Below are 8,995 nucleotides of genomic sequence, written 5' to 3'. Positions count from 1 at the left end.
ACTTGGTCAATCAGTCATCACTATCATGATGATGATGATGATGATGATGATGATGATAAAGGGACAAGCATGACCAATTTTGCATACGTAAGTAAAAGTTGCGCATGCGAACAGGGCTTCTTCATTCGTGGTCCTGCGGTCGTGTTATCGCTTTTATCGAAAGTATATTAGATACTTGCGTATACAGTAAACTACGGTTATAACGAACACACTTATAACGAACTAACGGATATAACGAACAAACTTTTTAGTCCCGACTATATGCTGTAGTTATGCTGTATATATGCTTATAACGAATTACGGTTATAACGAACTAGTATTAGTAGTCCCTTTGAGTTCGTTATAACCGTAGTTTACTGTAATTAAGACCTTTGCTGAAGTCAGCAAACAGCCACAGACGAAGATCCATTCGAAATGTGTCGAAAATTTGTAGAACGAATATCAGGTATCTCTCGAAGACATATAAATGTATTAAAACACACCATTCAAACTCGAGAACTCGATTACATGACAAATTCCTTGCCACTATTTATCAGTCATCCAACCACCCACTGTTTCCAGTCAAGTAGGGGCGGTGGGGTTCGCTCGTCACGCCGAAGGCCCGGGTTCGATTCCCCACATGTGTCACGCCTATTTCTGGTGTCCCTTGTCGTGATGTTGCTTGAACAAAGCTAAAATCGATGTAACATACAACTCACTCAACCACTCAAGTCAAGTACAGTAGCATCATAATAAGATTTCATGTTGTATTGTACTGTACGTCCATCTTTAGGTAGTATTCTTTAACCTATAACCAGCTTAATTGATATATGCATAAGACCGCCTCAGTCGTGTAATGGAGAGAGCGTCTGCCTCGAGTCCACAAAATCGGTGGTTCGATCCCCGGACCGCGTCATACCAAAACATGTTAAATGATTGTACTTATTGTCACCCTACCTGGAGCCCGATAAGGGGATAAATAGAACAAGGATTGATCGGCTCGGAATCAGTGTACTGTGTCTTAGTGGTGTTTCCATGTTAAACTGCGGCATGGTATTTCAGTGGACTAGCGCTATAAACCGCATAAATCTGGACCAGTGGTGGAGTGGAAAGAGCATCTGATCGGAGAAAGGACGGTGGTTCGGTCTACTGGCGCGTCATACCTAAAGGCGTTAAAACATGGAACTTACTAGTTACTAACCTTTAACTTAAGGTTCAAGTTTGATGCAAAGCACCTACTCAAGAAACCCCAAGGTTGAGGTTAGGAACCATATTTTACAACCTTCATTTTAAGAAACATTCCCGTTCCATCTGTTTGCACGTGCAAATGAATGCCAGGGCACGTGCAGCTTCTTTTGCATGACAGGTACGTGATTCACGGAAATGAACGCCTGTGACAACCAACAGAGCTATTGTGTAATTGCCGTTTCCCTTCCTGGCGTTCGGGATTCAGGGGTTCAAATAAGGTCTGGTCGGAATAGAGTCCGGGGCTTAAATCCTGACGAGGACGAACAGCGATACATGCACGTCGTTATAAATGACGGACGTACATGCTGAGATACATGCACGTGGCTATAAATGCCGGACGAGTACATGCTGAGATACATGCACGTGGCTATAAATGCCGGACGAGTACGAGTAACGATACATGCACGTGGCTATAAATGCCGGACGAGTACGAGTAACGATACATGCACGTGGCTATAAATGACGGACGAGTACGATAAGTGATACATGCACGTGGCTATAAATGACGGACGAGTACGATAAGTGATACATGCACATCGCTATAAATGACGGACGTACATGCTGAGATACATGCACGTGGCTATAAATGCCGGACGAGTACATGCTGAGATACATGCACGTGGCTATAAATGCCGGACGAGTACGAGTAACGATACATGCACGTGGCTATAAATGCCGGACGAGTACGAGTAACGATACATGCACGTGGCTATAAATGACGGACGAATACGATCAGTGATACATGCACGTGGCTATAAATGACGGACGAGTACGAGCAGCGATACATGCACATCGCTATAAATGACGGACGTACATGCTGAGATACATGCACGTGGCTATAAATGCCGGACGAGTACATGCTGAGATACATGCACGTGGCTATAAATGCCGGACGAGTACGAGTAACGATACATGCACGTGGCTATAAATGACGGACGAGTACTATCAGTGATACATGCACGTGGCTATAAATGACGGACGAGTACGATCAGTGATACATGCACGTGGCTATAAATGCCTGACGAGTACGATCAGCGATACATGCACTTCGCTATAAATGACGGACGAGTACGGTCAGCGATACATGCACATCGCTATAAATGACGGACGAGTATATCAGCGATACATGCACGTCGTTATAAATGCCGGACGATTGCAGTCAGCGATCCATTCTCGTAGTTGTAAATGCCGGACGAGTACGAGCAGCGATACATGCACGTCGTTATAAATACCGGACGAGTACGATTAGCGATACATGCACGTCTTTGTAAATGCCGGACGAGTACGAACAGCGATACATGCACGTCGTTATAAATACCGGACGAGTACGATCAGCGATACATGCACGTCTTTGTAAATGCCGGACGAGTACGAGCAGCGATACATGCACTTCGCTATAAATGCCGGACGAGTACGATCAGCGATACATGCACGTCGTTATAAATGCCGGACGAGTATATCAGCGATACATGCACGTCGTTACAAATGCAAAAGTCTTGACCGCGGCGACGTTAAACCGCATTTTCTCCTCACCTCATGAAGGCTTCAACTCGTCACAAAGGTCTCTCATACCCGTGAAGATCCAGGTAGAGAATATCGTGACGAGAACTGACATAAAATATATTAGATACTTGTTAAAAACAAACAAACAAATCAAAGAAGTCTCCTAAATGAATTACATAGTTCAGTGTTTCTTTTTTAAGATGTCCATGTTTTTGTAGTGTGACTGATCATGAAGGGAAAGAGTACGGTTGTCAGTGATCACGAATACATCACTGATCGATGTTCCGTTGGGCCAATGTACCTTTAAGATCTTAATTAAACCTCTGTACCATTACTTTGGCAGACAGAATCTCTCACCTTTGTTACTTAAAACAGAAATTGACATGTTGCTGTGGTAACATAATAACACGTCTTTACGACATTCGTCAGAGGTACAAAAAAAATAAAAAAAATAGAGCCATCTGTCGGAAGTGGGTCTTCCTCCTTCCTCCTTGATTGCACGTATTCATCTTACATCGTGATGTGATTCAGTCACATGTCGGCACTGACACGATGGGGCGTCCATTTATGTCAGGAGGGTTGGTTGGTCGGTTTGTTGTTTAACGCCGCACTCAGCAATATTCAAGCTATATGACAGCGGTCTGTATTTAATCGAGTCTGGACCAGACAATCCAGTGATTAATGTCATGAGCCACGATCCACGCAATTTGGATCGATGACATGCATCAACCAAGTCAGCGAGCCTGACCACCCGATCCCGTTAGTCGCCTTTTACGAAAAGCACAGTCACCTTTTACGGCAAGCATGGGTTACCCCGGAATCTATGTCAGGAGGGACAACTGAAACAACCTTGCGGTTCTTAACGCAGCTGAGATTGCGGATCAGTAGTGGATGAAGTTGATGTAAAATCCGAACTTTATCCCTTTTTTACTTCTTTGAGAGGCATTTAGAAGTTGGAATACTAAGTAATGACGTTTAGTTGTAGGCTCTAACACCGTTATCAAGCTGCAAGCTCCCTCATCTTTGTTTACTTCCCCCATATCCTTAGTTATCCCTAATGACCCCAGTGGTTTTGGCTCGACATGCAGCGTTTCAGTGAACGACTGAGTGAATTTGTTTTAACTCCGCAATGAACAGTATTCCAGTTATATCACGACGTGTCAGCATAATGTGGGAGCAAAGCCCGAAGTGAGGCAGGTCTGAAATGTTTACCACGTTGGTGAAACCCACGAGAACGGTATACTGTTGACAAACTTACGCACATAATCAGGGCGATCACTGGTTTCTTTTCTTTTCTTTTTTTTATCACTGGTTTCTTGCACAGCTGAGGGGACCCGTGAAGATCCGGGATAGAATAGGTCTTCATCAGCAACCCATGCTTGCCATAAAGGCGACTATGCTTGTTGTAAGAGGCGACTAACGGGATCGGGTGGTCAGGCTCGCTGACTTTGTTGATGCATGTCATCGCATCCCAATTGCGTGGATCGATGCCCATGATGTCAATCACTGGATTGTCTGGTCCAGACTCGATCACTTACAGACCGCCGTCATATAGCTGGAATATTGCTGAGTGGGGCGTTAAACAACAAACAAACAAACAAACAAAAGCACAGCTGCGGGACGCGGCTCTGCACTGCGAATTACAGCGGTGAGACGAGTGTAGTCTATCGTAGAGACCCTCAAACAAATGTATCCAATACAGCCCATGCAAGTCTATAATGTTTGGCAAGTCTAGATTAAAATGGAGTCTCTGGGCTCCTTATATTATAGTCCCCTTTTCGAAAGTGCCGAATTTTCTCATTTGACAAGGCTACCACTCACAACATCAACTTTGCTCCGTCTTCCGTTTTTTAAGCATCAGCAGTCACTTTACAGTCTTGATCATGAGACCGCCTCCGTGGCCTAGTGGTATTGCCTCCGCCTGGAGAGCGGAAGTTGCTGGGTTCGATCCCCGGCCGCGTCATACCATAAGACGTTAAAAGTTGGTACCTATTGTTACCCTGTCTGGCGCTCGGCATTAAGGTGCTAAAACAAGGACTGGTCGGCTCGGAGTCAGTATACTGTGTCTGAGTGGGGTATTCATGTTAAACTGCGGCATGGTATCACAGTGGGCTAGCACTATAAATCGGCATCAGTCAGGTCAAGTAAAAGCACACACACACACACACACACACACACACACACACACACACACACACACACACACACACACACACACACACACACACACACACACACACATACACAAACACACACACATGTGCATGCACGTCGCTATATAAGTGCAAAAATCTTGAATGCGACGTTAAACCCCATTTAACCTCACCTTACCTCTTGATCATGACACGGCTGTTCAAGTAAAGACGACTCGGATGCAGATGGAGGTTTCCAAGATAACGAAAGTGTTCTCTCAATGAAAGCCGCTGACACCGAAAGGTTTTAAAAGCTGTTGTTTGAGTAAATGCCTTATTGGTAGATCTATGCTAGATAACGTTTCTCTCACCAGGCTGACAACACGGTGTCTAGAAAGTCAAACACAACAGTCACATCTACCCCAAAGATGCTTTGTTTGTTGTTTGTTGTTTAACGCCAAGCTTATATTTATAGTAATATTCCAGTTATATGATGGCAGTCTCTAAATAATCTGGACCAGACAATCAAGTGACTGACGTCATGAGCATCGATCTACGGAACTGGGATACGATGGCATGCATCAACCAAGTCAGCGAGCCAGACAACCCGTTAGTAGCCTCTTACGATAAACACAGTCGCCTTTTACGGCTAGCATGGGTCGCTGTAGACCTTTTCTACCCCAAATCTTCACGGGTTCCTCTAACGAAAGCTCCTGTACCAGGCATCCCTGGTGTTTATCCCGCACTGATCGCAGCCTGGGTGACAGCTCTGTCTTTAGTGACCTCACTGATGATGACGAACTTTGCTGTAAAGTTCGTCCCGGATGACATAAGAGACTGTCTGAATTCTGGAGCATCAGGAGAGTAAAAGTTGGGACTCCATATTCCATAAAAGAATGATCGATGTCTGTGACATTTTCTATAGATTAGCTGTTGTTTCACAACCCGAGGACTTCTTACGTATAACTAATCAGCGTACCACGTACTGTGGATCCTGACAAAGAGTTTGACACGACTGGTGTTCCATACATGACATATCAGTGAATCCCACAACGATTGAGATGACATCATTTTCAATGAGTCCGATGTTGACTGAGGGAATGCCCCGGTCATCTGATCAGTGTACATTCAATTTGTAATCTCAGCTCCCTTGGGAACATACAACAAAATCATGGGACTCGTTATGATATTCTCGTGTGAATTTCTAACCACGGAACATATCGAACGCTACACGAATTTGTGGTTTTCGTGACATAATGTCTCTAAAGCATAATTGATCGTGTAGATGTCACAGAACCATCTGACCTTCACACGCACTAAACCACTGGTGCAATCCTCTCTGATGAACGGGGCGGTGAGGTAGCATAGTGGTTAAGCGTTTGCTCGTCATGCTGAAGGCCCGGGTTCGATTCCCCACATGGGTACAATGTGTAAAGCCCATTCCTGCTGTCCCCCGCCGTGATATTGCTGGACAATTGCTAAAAGCGGCGCAAAACCATACTCACTCTTGTAAACGTGTGCAGTGAACACGTCTTACCATATTTTACGAGTGCTTCCTTGTGATGTTATTTTATATTTGAATGCTGTTTGTTGTTTAACGCAGTCCTCCGCAATATTCCAGCTATATGACGGAGCTCTGTCAGTAATCAAGTCTGTACCAGACACGCCAGTGATTGACATCATGAACATCGATCCACGCAACTGACATACAATCAACCACTGACCACTGGATCCATTTAGACGCCGCTTACGACACGCATAGGTTGCTGGGGACATATTCTATCCCGGAATCCCAACGGGTATATCATCTCTCAGAAAGAGTAAAATAGACGGGTCATATTGATAGACACGTGGATTATAGACTTTGCGATATGTATGATGTGTGTGCCATTATGCTATCACCTGCATTCATCATCATACTCATCCACATCAATCCTCCTCCTCATCATCATCAATCATCATCATCATTATCATCAACCACCATCATCATCAAACATCAACCACCATCATCATCATCAAACATCAACCACCATCATCATCAACCATCATCATCATCAAACATCAACCACTATCATCAACGATCATCATCATCATCATCATCACCAATCATCATCATCATCATCATCATCATCATCATCATCATCATCATCATCATCATCAATCAATCAATCTTCCTCTCAGTTTGTGATAAATGTGTTATGTAACTTGTGCATCTGTCAATGACGTCTCAGGAAAAGGGCCTGTGGAAACATTACGGCCCTCGTGGTAACTATCAGACGCATTTAAATGACTTGAAATAACAGACACGACAAATTTAAAAATTGCAATTTTTTCTGAACAGGCGGTCCAGTCGTCAAAGGCATCGCAATTCGCTGTGCAGAGTTTCGTCCCTTGGGCAAGCCAGAAACCTATGATCATGGGTTCGAATCCTGGTGTCAAGGTGTGTCAGCACTACACCCGTGGTCGTGGTGTTTAGCAAAGTGGTAAACGTCTCAGACCTGCATCACTTCGGACATCCCTGTAACGGACCCCATTATCACGACTATAGCTATCTCGAACTATTGTTTTGTCGTACGTTCGAGTTATTCACTTGTGATGCAGATTCAACAAATAATTAATCAATTACTTCTCTTTGAAAAGATTACATTCCAGCATTAACTAATACTGGCAGTAACTATGAATGGCGAAGTCAAAACAACGAGTAAACTAATGATCCGTCTTTAATTCATTACCGAATTGTTGAACAAAACTTTGACAAAACCTGATTTATTTTTCTGCTCGTATACTTTGAAATGACGGAGAGTTTATGTGTAGTATTAAATAACTACGCTTGTTGCAATTGGTCAAATTCAGTGGAATAAACGAATGAAATGCTCATTCTGGTGAATTTGATCGATCGTGTCACGAGCTGTATTCATTACATTCGAAACTGAACTCAGTCTTACTGGGCGGTCGGGTAGCCTAGTGGTTAAAGCGTTCGCTCGTTACGCCGAAGGCCCGGGTTCGATTCCCCTCATGGGTACAATGTCTGAAGCCTATTTCTGGTGTCCTTCCCGGTGATATAGATTGAATATTGTTAAAAGCGGCGTAAAAACACAGGCATTCATTAATTAAAACATTGAAACCTTCAACCGTACCATTTAAACACGCTCCCACACACACACATATTATATAAACGGAATTCTGCGGCTCTAAGCCCAACTCGCTCCACCTATTTGAACAAACCATACGATAGGTTCACGGGTTTAGTGCACTAGTCTGTCAGGCCAAAGGTTCGCGTTCCGATTTTTCATATGGGAAAATTGTGTCCATTCCGTAATTACAAATGAAGCTTGAAGGCTGGCAAAGCAAATGATTTACCGAGTCAGCCATACGAAATGGGTAAAGGACGTCGGGAGGAATCGGCAGTGATTTCCTTAACCTAGTTGTATTACCAGATGAACTCATGCATGAGAGAGCTCGTTACACCTTCTTGAAGCCTGCAGTCGATACTCGAATAGTGCCAATTGCGAAATTCGACACTTGCAAAATTCGACACCCTCTTATGATTACATGAATGATGAAGTTTCAAAGGTGTGTTCCATCAATGATTCAGATGCCGCATCCTCAGATGACCCAGTTCCCACCGTCAGCCCCACTTTAAGCAGCAGCAGACTAGAGGACATTGCCTCTGATTAAGCTGTGCTTATAAAGCGCCACTAATGCCATGGTACCAACATGTTTGTCTGTGAATTGTACTGTAAAACAAATTTGGTTAAATTCTTTTCGAAAGTTTACTTCCTTACCGGATCCGCTAAACGTCACGGTGGGTTCGAATCCCTGACACTCGATCATGATTTTGGTCTGTCAGAACAACAGGTGAGGTGAGGTGAAATTTGGTTTAACGTCGCGTTCATGATTATTGCACTTATAGCGACAGTATTCCAGTTATATCGCGGCGTGTCAGCTTTATGTGGGAGGAAAGCCCGAAGTGATGCAGGTCTTAGACGTTTACCACTTCGGTGAAACCCACGAGCACGGGTATGGTGCTGACAAACCTAGAAACATAATCGGGGCGAACCGGGATTCGAACCCACAATCATAGGTTTCTGGCGTGCCCAAGGGACGCAACTCTGCACAGCGAATCGCGGCGC

Source organism: Haliotis cracherodii, unplaced genomic scaffold (assembly GCF_022045235.1).
Source record: "Haliotis cracherodii isolate W230 unplaced genomic scaffold, xgHalCrac1.p SCAF_4, whole genome shotgun sequence".
In the NCBI taxonomy this organism is placed as follows: Eukaryota; Metazoa; Mollusca; class Gastropoda; order Lepetellida; family Haliotidae; genus Haliotis; species Haliotis cracherodii.
This window is presented reverse-complemented; position numbering follows the sequence as displayed.